Raw genomic sequence first — 12,373 nt, 5'->3', positions numbered from 1 at the left:
ACCAAATGACTCAATATCTCTCTGATCCATTTCAATTTCTTTTCATGTGCTTTGGGACGCAGAGGTAAGTGGGCACGCACACAGAAATTTGTCTAGAGAAGGCGATCGCGAATTTCCTTGAAAGATCAAGAGTTGTTAGCGTGGGAGATAAGAGGTGGACAGCAGGAGAATACAAATAAGATAAGAGATAAACACGATGGAGATAAGCAGAGAAGCGACGCATTCCTGAAAGATTGAATCTTGTGAAAGGGGGTCTCCAAGGCAGTGGCCTGGCGAGAGGAGACGTCTGGGGGGTTCGGACCCCCCTCACTAAAAAAGAGAACTCAATTACTCACCTCCATCAAAGAAAACAAAATATTAAAAAGCCATTAATTTACAAAAAAATTCTTTGAATAAATGAAGTTTTTTTCGATAATGAAAAAATATTAAAATTAGTTTACAACCTTCTGTTTAGTACCCTGTTACAAAAAAGAATTCCTACTGGTTTCGGATGTCCCGAACAAGATTCCCGACATAACTCCGACAAAATGTTATTTGATTGTCGTCATTGATAGTGGTAACAAATGTGCAAATATGTGGCAAAAAATATGTGGCTAACCCCACAATTTTGATAAAAATGACTTACATTCAGCTGCAATAACATGTCTAAGTAGGTATTTTTCGGCGATTTTATTTCTGATGAAACTTCTATAAAACGCTAGGACTCATTTGGAACTTTGAATTAAACGATTTTTTGGACTTTCCTTATGCGAGGTGGCTCCTAGCGACTGGTCACCACCGTGTCAATATATACCGATAGCTTTCAGAATCCTTCAGGTTCAGGCATAAAGAAAAGCTATTAATTAATCTTGAAGAAAGCGTAACGCCGGGTTAACCATACATCAATGTTCATAGGAAAAATGCTATTTAATTACGGAGAAATAACCGCACGTGCTTGCCGAGTTAGAAATGCACCAAAAAATATCAAGCCCGTAGGGTCGTATTATATACTGCTGGAGACGATAATCCATAATTTTTTATCCAAGCATTGGATGATGGAAGAATTCTTGTTCTGAGTTATAATGAAAAGTGTATAAAAGAGTCTTATCCGTTATCAAATCTTGATTTTGTTTGAGACGCTAATGGGATGTATCTATGAAGCAAACAGAAAACATTACTTAAAGTTTTGATAACGTTTTTGGACCGTAAGAAGTCATTGAGGGAGTTACTCTAGCCAATCTTCCAATTTCATATCGATCAGCTAGCGTTTCAACTCTCGTGGCTAAACTCAGCGTCCAAAGATAAATGGAGAAGCATTGAGGTCGTGAATCTCTCCATTTGGAATATCTTATCTCCGCCTCACATTGACTCTGCCTTTACCTGTTTTTGTCACTTCGGAGGAAAGGACTCCCAACATCTATCTATCGCAAACGCGAGTTTAGAGAAACAATGGAAAAAATATCCTTCGCAAGTTGAAGCACTGAGCTATGTGTGTTCACTTTTAGACAATATGGGAAATAGATTTACAAATTGCGTAAATTTATTTGAACATATTTTCCCTTGATTATTCCTTTATCTTAAGAGATAATTGTTGAACTGATAACTGAAGAAATCAAATCCATTTCAGATTTTAGAGGGGGATTTTAGCGTTAAAATTCAATGATTTTCATGAAATTTGTCTTTCAGTATTTCATTGTATGCGACGATACACGCTTGGTAGGAGCTCATTTTGACTGTACAAATATTTAAATGCCAGTTATCAATTTACTCATATTTTATAGCATTGTGCTGAGAATGAAAGTGCACAGGAAGAGTTGTCCCAACAAAATTAATTTAGGTATTTGTAGGACGAAATTTTGTCTTTTGTGATTTTTACATTATAATATTATAAACTAAATTCGCTTCTGCCTATTTTCATAATATGTGACCCCACCCAGTCGCGTGCCTAAAGATATGTTCTGTCAATGAACTTAAAATGTGCGGTAAGTTTGTCGAACGGAGGGGAAAAAATGCTTCGAATGTCAACGAAGAATATTTATTTGGAAAAGGCTATTCGTGCCTCCAGCCGGGTGGTCTCCCTCCAATATGCAAAGAGTACCATTCACTTTAAACAAAAGCAGTAAATAATCAGTTCATAAGAACTGCCTTATGCCGGCCTCTGATTGAGGTAGTTAAAAAGCTATTTTGTACATATTATTTTGCGATAGCACTACGTCTCGTGGAAAAGGAATTGGTGGATTTAATTTAATAGATATTTGTAGTAGTGTTTTTCAGCTATGGAATAAGTACGAGGAAAGCTGTGGCACAAACGTTATATATAACAAGAGAAATATTTACTATCCATTCTTACCATACATTACGTTCAAACTCAGTTGGTCGATGGTATTAGATAAAATCTTGCACTTGAATGGCATGCTTATTTTTAAGTAAGGCAACCACGCAGTAATTTGTAATTTATAAGAAAAAGCATAGATTAAATGCGTTTGCATGTACTTACCCAATAGGTTAGGCAATCTTGTTGAAATCAATATTCGCTCCTTCCTCGGCTCTCCTATTTCCAATACAGAGAAGGCAATCCTGAAATGTAAAATAAATTACTTCTGTTACTAACATGGGAATAGTATTTTACTCGTTTAAAGCAAACATTTTCCTTCAATACCTTTTCTAAGCTTACGGAAATCTCAATCCCAAATGATAAGGAAATACTTAAAGATAACAGGTGTTGAAGAAAAAATGGCGTATCAATGTGTCACATGCTACTCACTCGAGATCTACTCATCCTGCGGCTTAGGAAGAGGCCTTACACCCACAGAGAATGAGCTTATCTAATCTATAGTGCCTTATAAAATTTGAAGTGTAGGGATTGCCAATTCACGACACTGCCAGTCATCGCTTGGACGAAAGTAATTATAATCCCCTCGACTGAACTTAATGGATTAGAAGGACATATATCACGTTTTACTATTTATATTTGGATAGATTGCGATTTTTTGCGAGATTATTGAGAAATGGGATCACGAGATGAAGATGAAGGCAATGGATTCTAAGCTGAACACACTGGCTAGCTTCTACCCCCTCGGTCAATCCAGATACGAAAGCTGATAGGCATTGTGCTCACAATCAAACATTGAAGCGAACAAATGCCCAAGAACTGCAAACGCATCTTCTTTAGGTCAACGATTTAAATCAAAACCAAAGAAATTTTTATTAAATAACTGCATTTATTAGTGAAAAAACGTAAATGTCACAGAAAAAAATTATCAATAGGTACCTACTTATTTGTCGACATTGCCTGTATAAATCGAAACTCCATCTGACACAAAAGTAAAAAATAATTGACTAATGAAGATCTCTGAGTCAGATGGTCCAGGCCGCCCACAAGCTATTTTTACAAACTAACGTTGCAATAACTTTTTGCCCCTTGAATAAAAAAATTAATATTTCGTTTAAATAGAGTTTCGGAATACCGCATTAAGTCTGTTAACCTTCGAATAAGTATGTAATACACGGTGGCAAAAAACTTTCGATAGATATAACACAAGAAATATTTGCTAACCATTCTTATCACAAATTACGTTCAAACTCTGTTCGTCGATTGTATTATATTTAATCTTGCACTTGAAAGGTACTCTATTACAAAAAAGGCAATCACGCTATTATGCATAATTTGAAAAAATGTTTAGATTAAATGCGTTAGAAATTACTTACCCAATAGAAAAGGCAACCCGTTAGATATCGGTGTTCGCTCCTTCCTCGGCTCTCCTATTCCCAATGCAGAAAAGGCAATCCTGAAACGTCAAATACATTACTTCTGTTACTGACATGAGAAAATTATTTCACTCTCATGAAGCAAACCTCTTCTTTCAATGCTTTATTTAAACTTACAGAAATCTTAATCTAAAACGACGGAAAATACTTCTAAGATAACAGAATTTGAACCACAAGATGGCGGATTAGTTCCCCAGACGCAACACGAACGAGATATGCTCGTCCTTTGGCTCAGGAAGAGGCCTTTATACCCACAGACAGCGGGCTTATCTAATCTTTAGTTCCTCATAAAAAATGGAGGCGTATGGATTGCCAATGAACGATGGTGCCAGTCAACGCTCGGGCGAACATAATTTCGACTGAACTTAGTGGATAAGAAGGATAAATATAACTTTTAACGTTTTTTCTTCGGATTGGTTGTGATGTTTTGCGAGATTTTTGATACATGGGATCACGAGATGAAGATGAAGGAATCGGAGCTTCCCAATCACTCCAAAGAAGGTGCGGCTTGGCAACTGAAAAATAGAAATCCGTCGTTGAAGATTGATGACGTAATTTCGTCAGCTCGCTGCGCTGACGCAGTAAAATGTGTTCGAGTTGGATTTTCTCCGCGTTTAGGCAGCAGTGCGCAGGCGATTTCGGATTGGTTGTCGTTTATGGGAAGCTCAGGTGTGCTGGAGGTGGATGTGCAAGAGAAGCTGAAATAGGAGTGACGAATGCTATAAGTTTCATTATTTAATATTAATTTGTATTATTTTCTAACTCCAACATTTTCTCAACATAAGACAGATGTGAAACTCTAACAAAGATTACTGTCACTGAGGACCGTAGATTAGCATAACACGCATCCGTTATCGGTATCGCCAGATATATACAGTTTGAGACTTCCTTGCTAATGACTACGGTCGTTTTTATATTAATTTATATAATATAACTGTGCCCTCATGAATGCTCAAGTTGAAGCTATCTGGGTAACTTGGCTGCGCATAGCTGTTTTAGCAATGACGATCACAGATAAATTTTTCTGATGCCATTTAACGTTACTCATTTTCACCGTCTGTATGAAATTTGCTACTTTCATGTAGTTGGATTAAGGAAATAAATAAATATGCAGATTTATAGTGACATTAAAATTTAGAGACTTGAACAGTGATGATCCTTGAAAATAATATGACTTAATTTGTGAAAACTAAGTCACTAATTAGTAACTAACTAACTTTGTAACAGTACCCCTACTACTTACTAAAAAACGGAAAATTAATTTTTGATAAAAAGTGAGTTTGACAATTCAAAATGTTTGTAATTTAATTCGAAACACAGTGATACTAATATTTTCCAAATCGGATGTGAAATAAGCTCATTATTACGTACGCCGTAGTAAACGCCGCGGAAACCTCAGATCAAACTCAGAATTGACCATGGATTTGCGCAAAGATGGGGTTAGAAGGTCTATTATAGTGACCTCAAATAACGCATAATCAAATCAAAACAGAATGCATAGCCCAGTGACCGGGGCCGGGCACACGTTGAGTTTTGTCTCAATTTCTATCCTACTCGTAATACGGAAGAAGTATTCCCTTCGTTGGCTACATACAGTAGTAGGTGCCTACATAGTTCGGCGTTGCGAAAACAAACGATATGTGAAAATTTTAGGCTCCTAAAAATCCGCCTGAGAGACGAACATCTTATGATTTCGAACAAAACGCACTATACCTATGCGGTTTTGTGCAATTTTATTTCTTAAAATATTCTTATTCAAGCTGTTGAGATATTCAAGGCCAAGATATTACTGTGTTCAATGAGTATTCACGGACTAATTTTTCTTCCGCCCATATTCTTCCTTCCCAGGACAAATCCATGAATAAATAGAGCTAAGAGAGCTTAACGAACTTTTAGCTTTTATCTTGTCGCTTCCGTTCTCGGTCTCCCATCGCCTAACCGTAGTAAAGTGGCAACGTTCGCAACTTGGCAACCACAAGCAAGATTGTGTTTTAATGCGTTAACACTAGAACCACTGACGGGACTTTTTTCCCCATCGCCCTTTGCAAATGTTTGCCATTCATGTACTAGTGGTTTGATCCCTTTGAAATTTACTGAATTTTGCTCGTTTTTTATGTTCTTTCGAAAAGTCATGTAAAAATTATTGTACAGTGTTTGGTTCGCGAGAAAAACGACGATTTATCTAGAACCGCGGGATGGGACTTTTTTGTCCCTAAATGGGGAAAAAATACAATTTCAGTTTTTCTTTGTGCACTTATTTTGTATTTAGCATAATAACAATTTATTACGAAGGGGATCGATGCACAAAAACCGTTGTTCTGCCATATAGCAGCGCAGAGGGGAATAATCTTTGCACTGCGCCGGCCGCCTACTCACGCAGCGTCTGCAGGTCTGAGCTTGCCACCAACACGTCAAAATAGGTTAACTGTATTCCTAGTAATACTTAATAAAACGTTTTAAAAATGACCTAAACACGTGTTTTGTTCACGCAAACCACAAAAAACCGTCAATTATACTTAAACGTGACAGGATCAACGTATTTTGTCAATGGGACAAAAAAGTCCCATGCCGCGGTTTTGGTGGGGTTGGAAAGCTCAGCGGTTCTAGTATTAACTAAATGAAAACATTTTGACGACGATCATTAAAATTCCCCCCTGTTCTACACTGGGCTTGGTACAAAATGAGAATTTTCCCCCTCTTTAATTGTCTTACCACAGAATAAATTCAAAGTAGCCGAATGGCACAAACTAGTGTAAAGTGAACAGATTTATCTTTGTGAAACATAGGGGGTAATTGAATATTGGATTTATTATTTTTTCTGCGTTATAAAAATAATGACTTCATATTTTTCTTATGCATTGGTTATTTTTTCTTTATTTCTCCTTTTTGTTCAGGTTCTTATTTCACATTTTGATGTTATAATCAGTTAAGAGAATGAAAAATATTGACGACGATCGATGAAATTCTCCCCTCATCCAGGGGAGGAACCCAGGATTTCTTTCTGGGGGGGGCACAAGCGAGGACGTATCCAGGATTTTGTTCTGGGAGGGGCACAAGGATATCACGTAATACAAAACGAACGCATTAATGATAAAGGGACCGTATTAAAAATCTGACATCTTTTTGAAGGTATGGAAGGCGCACGTGCCCCCGTGCCCTCCACCCTGGATCCGCCTATGCCCTCATCTTCACTGGCCTTAGTACAAAATGAGAATTTTCCGCCTCTTCAGCGATCTTACCAGAGAATGCAATTAAAGAATACAAATGTCACAAGCTAGTGTAAAGTGAACAGATTTACTTTTCTGTTTTAGTGTGAATTAAAGAACGTGTGAGTTTTGGAATTATTATTTTTCGCTCTTTAAAATTTTTTTTACATTTTTTTGCAACGTTATTTCCTTTTTCCCTATAATTGCTACTACTACTTGATTTTTAGCGAAGATTTTTTTCTTCGAAATTTATTGCCAGATATGGCTAGAAATAATGTGAAATAAACTAATAAATCTAAATAAACTGTAAATAAAAATAAATTTAAATTGAAACTGAATTATTAGATAAGTCTAAGAAATACTTAAAATTCCATCTAAGAGTATTCTTACCACGCAATCCCTGTAGGTTAAAATTAACTAAAGAGAATACCCACTCTTGTAACTATAAAAACTACTCTTACCGAATAATTCAAAATAGATTATTTCTTGAATAAGTACGTGGCTGAAAACACGATTGCAAAGAAATATCGTTTTTTGCCGCTATCACCAAATGATTCCAATTTGCCATCAATGTTAACTGTTTGATGCAATTCAATTTCTTTGCACGTGCGGTGGGACGCAGAGGTAAGTGGTCACGCACTCAGAATTCCATCTAGAGAAGGAGATCGCGAATTTCCTAGAAAGATCCAGAGTTGTTCGAGTGGGAGATAAGTGGTGGACAGCAGGAGAATAGAAATGAGATAAGAGATAAATACGATGGAGATGAGCAGAGCAGCGACGCATTCCTAAAATATTTACTCATCTGAAAGGGGATCAGTGTTAACCTTCTAAAAATACTTCTAAGATTATGATTAATTTTTTTGTGAAATTGAGGTTTATTCTTTTATGCCTGTGACGAATCCAAATACAATCCTAATCAGTACAGTCCATTTTGAGTTATAAATGGAGTAACTGGCACAATTTTCGACTTTGTTGTAAATTAAAGGAGCTGAGGAGTCGAGGGATACCTACTTGTGCTTTTTTGTTCTAAACGGATTTAGGTGCAGATATTAGGTAAAGAAATCAAACAAGGCAAACTGGATACTAAAAAGAACAATTTACTTTCCACTCAATGTCTGCACAAAACGGAGACTTGCTTGTATCCAATTGACACCGCGCTATCGTACACGCATTGTATTAATTTCTGCACCTAACTTCGTTTGGAAAAAATCACTTGTACACCTTCCCTTCTAACTCATAATATATAAGATTAGATTAATAAATGATGCTGGAATAAAAGGTGAGACCCACCCTTACATATATGAAATCTATTTATTTAAGGCGGAAACAGGATTTGCCAAAGATGTTACGCTTGTTGGATACATTTTGATATCATTTCAGGTGCGGTTGGACACAGTCGTAGGTGGTCACAAACATAAGATTCGATTTTGAGGAGGCGATAGCGGATTTCCAAGAAAGATAAGGGGTTGTACATTAATTACTTGGGGCAATGTTCTGTATAAGCTGTAAAAAAAGGCGAGACACACGCTAATATCTATAAAATCTACTTTTAAATGCAGAGGCAGGATCTTTCGTAGATGACCGCGTCATTCAAGACACGTACCTATGTAAGATAGAAAAACTACCATATATATGGTTATGACCAGATCATTCAAAATGGCAACGACGTTATGCGTTTAATCCATTACGGTATCATTGTATGTTAGGTTGAACACAGGCATTAAAATTCAATGATTTTCATAAAATTTGTCTTTAAGTATTTTATTGGATGCGGAGATACATGCTAGGTAGGAGCTCACTTTGACAGTACAAATATTTAAATGCCATCTATCAATTTACTCATATTTTATAGCATTGTGCTGAGAATGAAAGAGCACAGGAAGAGTTGTCCCTACAAAATTAATATTAAGTATTTGTAGGCACAAATTTGTCTTTAGTGTATTTTAAATTATAATATTATAAACTAAATTCACTTCTGCCTATTTTCATAATATGTGACCCCACCTAGACGCGTACCTAAAGATATGTTCTGTAAATGTACTTAAAATGTACGGTAAATTTGTCGAACGGAAGGGAACATATACTTGGAATGTCAACGTAAAATATTTATTCGAAAGAGGCTATTCCTGCTTCCAGCCGGATGGTCTCCCTCCATTCTGCCAGGAGTGCCATTCATTTTAAACAAAAAGCAGTAAATAATCAGTTCATAAGAACTGCCTTATGCCGGCCTCTGATTGAGATAGTTAAAAAGCTATTTCGTACATATCATTTTGCGATAGGACTACGTCTCGTGGAAAAGGAATTGGTGGATTTCATTTGAAATAGATTATCGTGGAAGTGTTTTTCAGCTACGGAATAATTACGAGGTAAACTGTGGCAACAAACGTTTTTAGGATAAAACAAGAGACGTATTTACTATCCACTCTTACCATAACTCACGTTCAAACTCAGTTGGTCGATTGTATTAGATAAAATCTTGCACTTGAATGGCATGCTTATTTTAAGTAAGATAATCACGCATTAATTGGTAATTTATAAAATAACGTGGATTAAATGCGTTTGCATGTACTTACCCAATAGGTTAGACAATCTGGTTGAAATCGATATTCGCTCCTTCCTCGACTCCCCTACTTCCAATACAGAGAAGGCAATCCTGAAATGTAAAATAAATTACTTCTGTAAATGAAATGGGAAAATTATTATACTTGCATGAAGTAAACCTTTCTTAAATGCCTTATTAAACTTATAAAAATTACAGTCCTATATTATGATGGACAAATACTTCTCAAATAACAAGAGTTGAAGAAAAATGGCGGATCGTTTTCCCATGTACAACTCGATCGTGGTCTGCTCGTATTGTGGCATAGGTTGAGACCTCTACACCTACAGAGAAGGGGCTTATCTAATCTTTTGTGACGCATAGAAACTGAAGGTTAAGGGATTATAAATATTCAATACTGCCATTCATCTTTTGGGCGAAAATTATTACGATCCTCTCAAGCGAACATAATAAATAAAAAGGGCGGATATGAAGATAGCGATGATTATTGACATTTAAAATACGACTAAACACTTTTTACTATTTATCTTTGAATTGTTTGGTATTTATTGCGAGATTATGGAGATATAACATCACAAGATGAAGGGAAATGGATTCTAAGCTAAACACACTCCAGATACGAAAACGGGTAGGCGTTGTGCTCACAATCAAATGGTGAAGCGAATTATTACTAAAGAACTTCAAACACATCTTCATCAGATCATCGATTCAAATCAAAACGTAAGCAAGTATTATTAAATAACTGCAATTAATATTGGTAACCTATAAACGGTACTTACAAAAAAATAATGGTACGTACTTAATTTTTGATATAACTATTTATATCATAATGAGAACATAATCCGTGACGTGGTTGAGAGAAGAAGGACGGTTTACCCATCTTCGTATTTTAAGGAAACGAACGAAGAACAATAGATTGTTGTATACATAGCTTCATTAATGAAGGTGATGTGAAGTTTATAGGGTCCTCTAGTAAGTTATAATAAAAGTTAATTTTTCAGTCTCTCATGTCCTTATTACTCAAAAATATGAAGATAGCGATATTTGTTGACATTTAAAATAGTAATGTTGAAAGTATTCACTATAATAAAACGCAGCGGTTCCTCAGACCGCATGCCAAAATTGGTAACGCCAGCATAAATCGAAACTAAATCTGAATCAAAAGTCAAAAAAGAATTTCGCAATATCGCATTGAGTCTATAAACCTTCGAATAAGTACGTAATGCACTTCTGGCAAAAACCTTTCTATGGATATAACACAAGAAATATTTTGCTAACTATTCCTATCATAAATTAAGTTCAAACTCTGTTGCTCGATTGTATTAGATTTAATCTTGTACTTTAAAGGCATTCTTATATAAAAAAGGCAATCACGCTATTATGCATAATTATAAAAAAAGCGTAGCTTAAATTTGTTTGCAATTACTTACCCAAGAGAGAAGGCAACCCGTTAGATCGGTATTTACCCCTTCCTCGGCTCTCCAATTCCCAAAGCAGAAAAGGCAATCCTGAAACGTTAAATAAATTACTTCTGTTACTGACATGAGAAAATTATGCCACTCTCTTGAAGAAAACCTCTTCTTTCAAGGCCTTTTTTAAACTTACAGAAATCTTAATCCAAAACGACGGAAAAATACTTCTAAGATAACAGGATTTGAACCACAAGATGGCGGATCAGTTCCCCAGACGCAACACGAACCAGATATGCTCGTCCTTTGGCTCAGAATGAGGCCTTTATACACACAGACTGCGGGCTTATCTAATCTTTAGTGCCTCATAAAAAATGGAGGCGAAGGGATTGCCAATGAACGATGGTGCCAGTCAACGCTCGGGCGAACATAAATTCGACTCAACTTAGTGGATAAGAAGGATAGATATCACTTTTAACGTTTTTCCTTCGGATTGGTTGTTATGTTTTGCGAGATTTTTAATATATGGGATCACGAGATGAAGATAAAGGAATCGGAGCTTCCCAATCACTCCATAGAAGGTGCGGCTTGGCAACTAAAAAATTGAAATCCGTCTTTGAAAGTTGGTGACGTAATTTCGTCAGCTCGCTGCGCCGTCGCAGAAAAATTTGTTCGCGTTGTATTTTGTCCGTTTAGGCAGCAGTGCACAGGCGATTTCGCATTGGTTGTCGTTTATGAGAAGCTTGGGTGTACTGGAGGTAGATATGCAAGACAAGCTGAAATGAGAGTGATGAATGCTATAAGTTTCATTATTTAACATTAATTTGTATTTTTTCTAACTCCAACATTTTCTCAACAAAAGACAGATGTTAAACTCAAATTAGGCGGATCCAGGGAGGAGGGGGCACGGGGGCACGTGCCCCAAGAACCTCAAAATTATGCAAGATTTTAAATACGGTCCCATTGTTATTTTCATTCGTTTTGTACGAGACAAATTACGAGATATCATTGTGCGCCCTCTGAACAAAATCCTGGATCCGCCCCTGAACTCTAACATATATTACAGTCACTGAGGAGCGTAGTTTAGCATAACACGTATACGTTATCGGTATCGTCAGATAAATACAGTTTTGAGACTCTATCGTAGCTTGGATAAAGCTTGTGTCCATAATTTTGAGCCGAGCGTCTCAGTGTATTGTACTGACTCTTCGTTAGCTCAGTTGTAATAACGAGAGACACAACTTCTTCAGGGGTCATTTCCCTCTGGGGATTATCCCTTTTTCTCCAATTTTATTTAAATAATTACAATTTATTAATCTCATTGTCTGATTACAACACTTCATATATTCTTTCCCTAGTTAATTTAAAAACTCTTGCACGACCAAGGATCCTCCAACAAAGGCATATTCTACAAAACTATCAATTAATATTTTGATTGTTCCTATCTCCTT

General features: G+C 36.4%; 2 protein-coding genes across 10 annotated transcripts in view; both read right to left on the bottom strand.

Moving 5' to 3' along the window:
* Nucleotides 1-12,373, bottom strand: part of LOC124173173 — a 386,795-nt gene that overhangs the window by 15,787 nt on the left and 358,635 nt on the right. For 2 of the 8 annotated variants that reach the window (XR_006868422.1, XM_046552679.1), the window contains exons 1-5: nucleotides 11,119-11,218; nucleotides 10,944-11,021; nucleotides 9,527-9,606; nucleotides 3,688-3,767; nucleotides 2,477-2,556 (exon numbers count right to left, since the gene is read on the bottom strand). The gene's annotated coding sequence lies outside the window, so the exon portion shown is untranslated. Of the gene's footprint in view, nucleotides 1-2,476; nucleotides 2,557-3,687; nucleotides 3,768-3,864; nucleotides 4,016-9,526; nucleotides 9,607-10,943; nucleotides 11,045-11,118; nucleotides 11,219-12,373 lie in introns of those variants that run through there. The other 6 variants (XM_046552681.1, XM_046552686.1, XM_046552680.1 and 3 more) reach the window with 6 other exon arrangements.
* Nucleotides 1-12,373, bottom strand: part of LOC124173172 — a 246,228-nt gene that overhangs the window by 141,894 nt on the left and 91,961 nt on the right. The window lies entirely within an intron of this gene.

Source organism: Ischnura elegans (assembly GCF_921293095.1).
Source record: "Ischnura elegans chromosome 13 unlocalized genomic scaffold, ioIscEleg1.1 SUPER_13_unloc_4, whole genome shotgun sequence".
Taxonomy (NCBI): Eukaryota; Metazoa; Arthropoda; class Insecta; order Odonata; family Coenagrionidae; genus Ischnura; species Ischnura elegans.
This window is presented reverse-complemented; position numbering and strand designations above follow the sequence as displayed.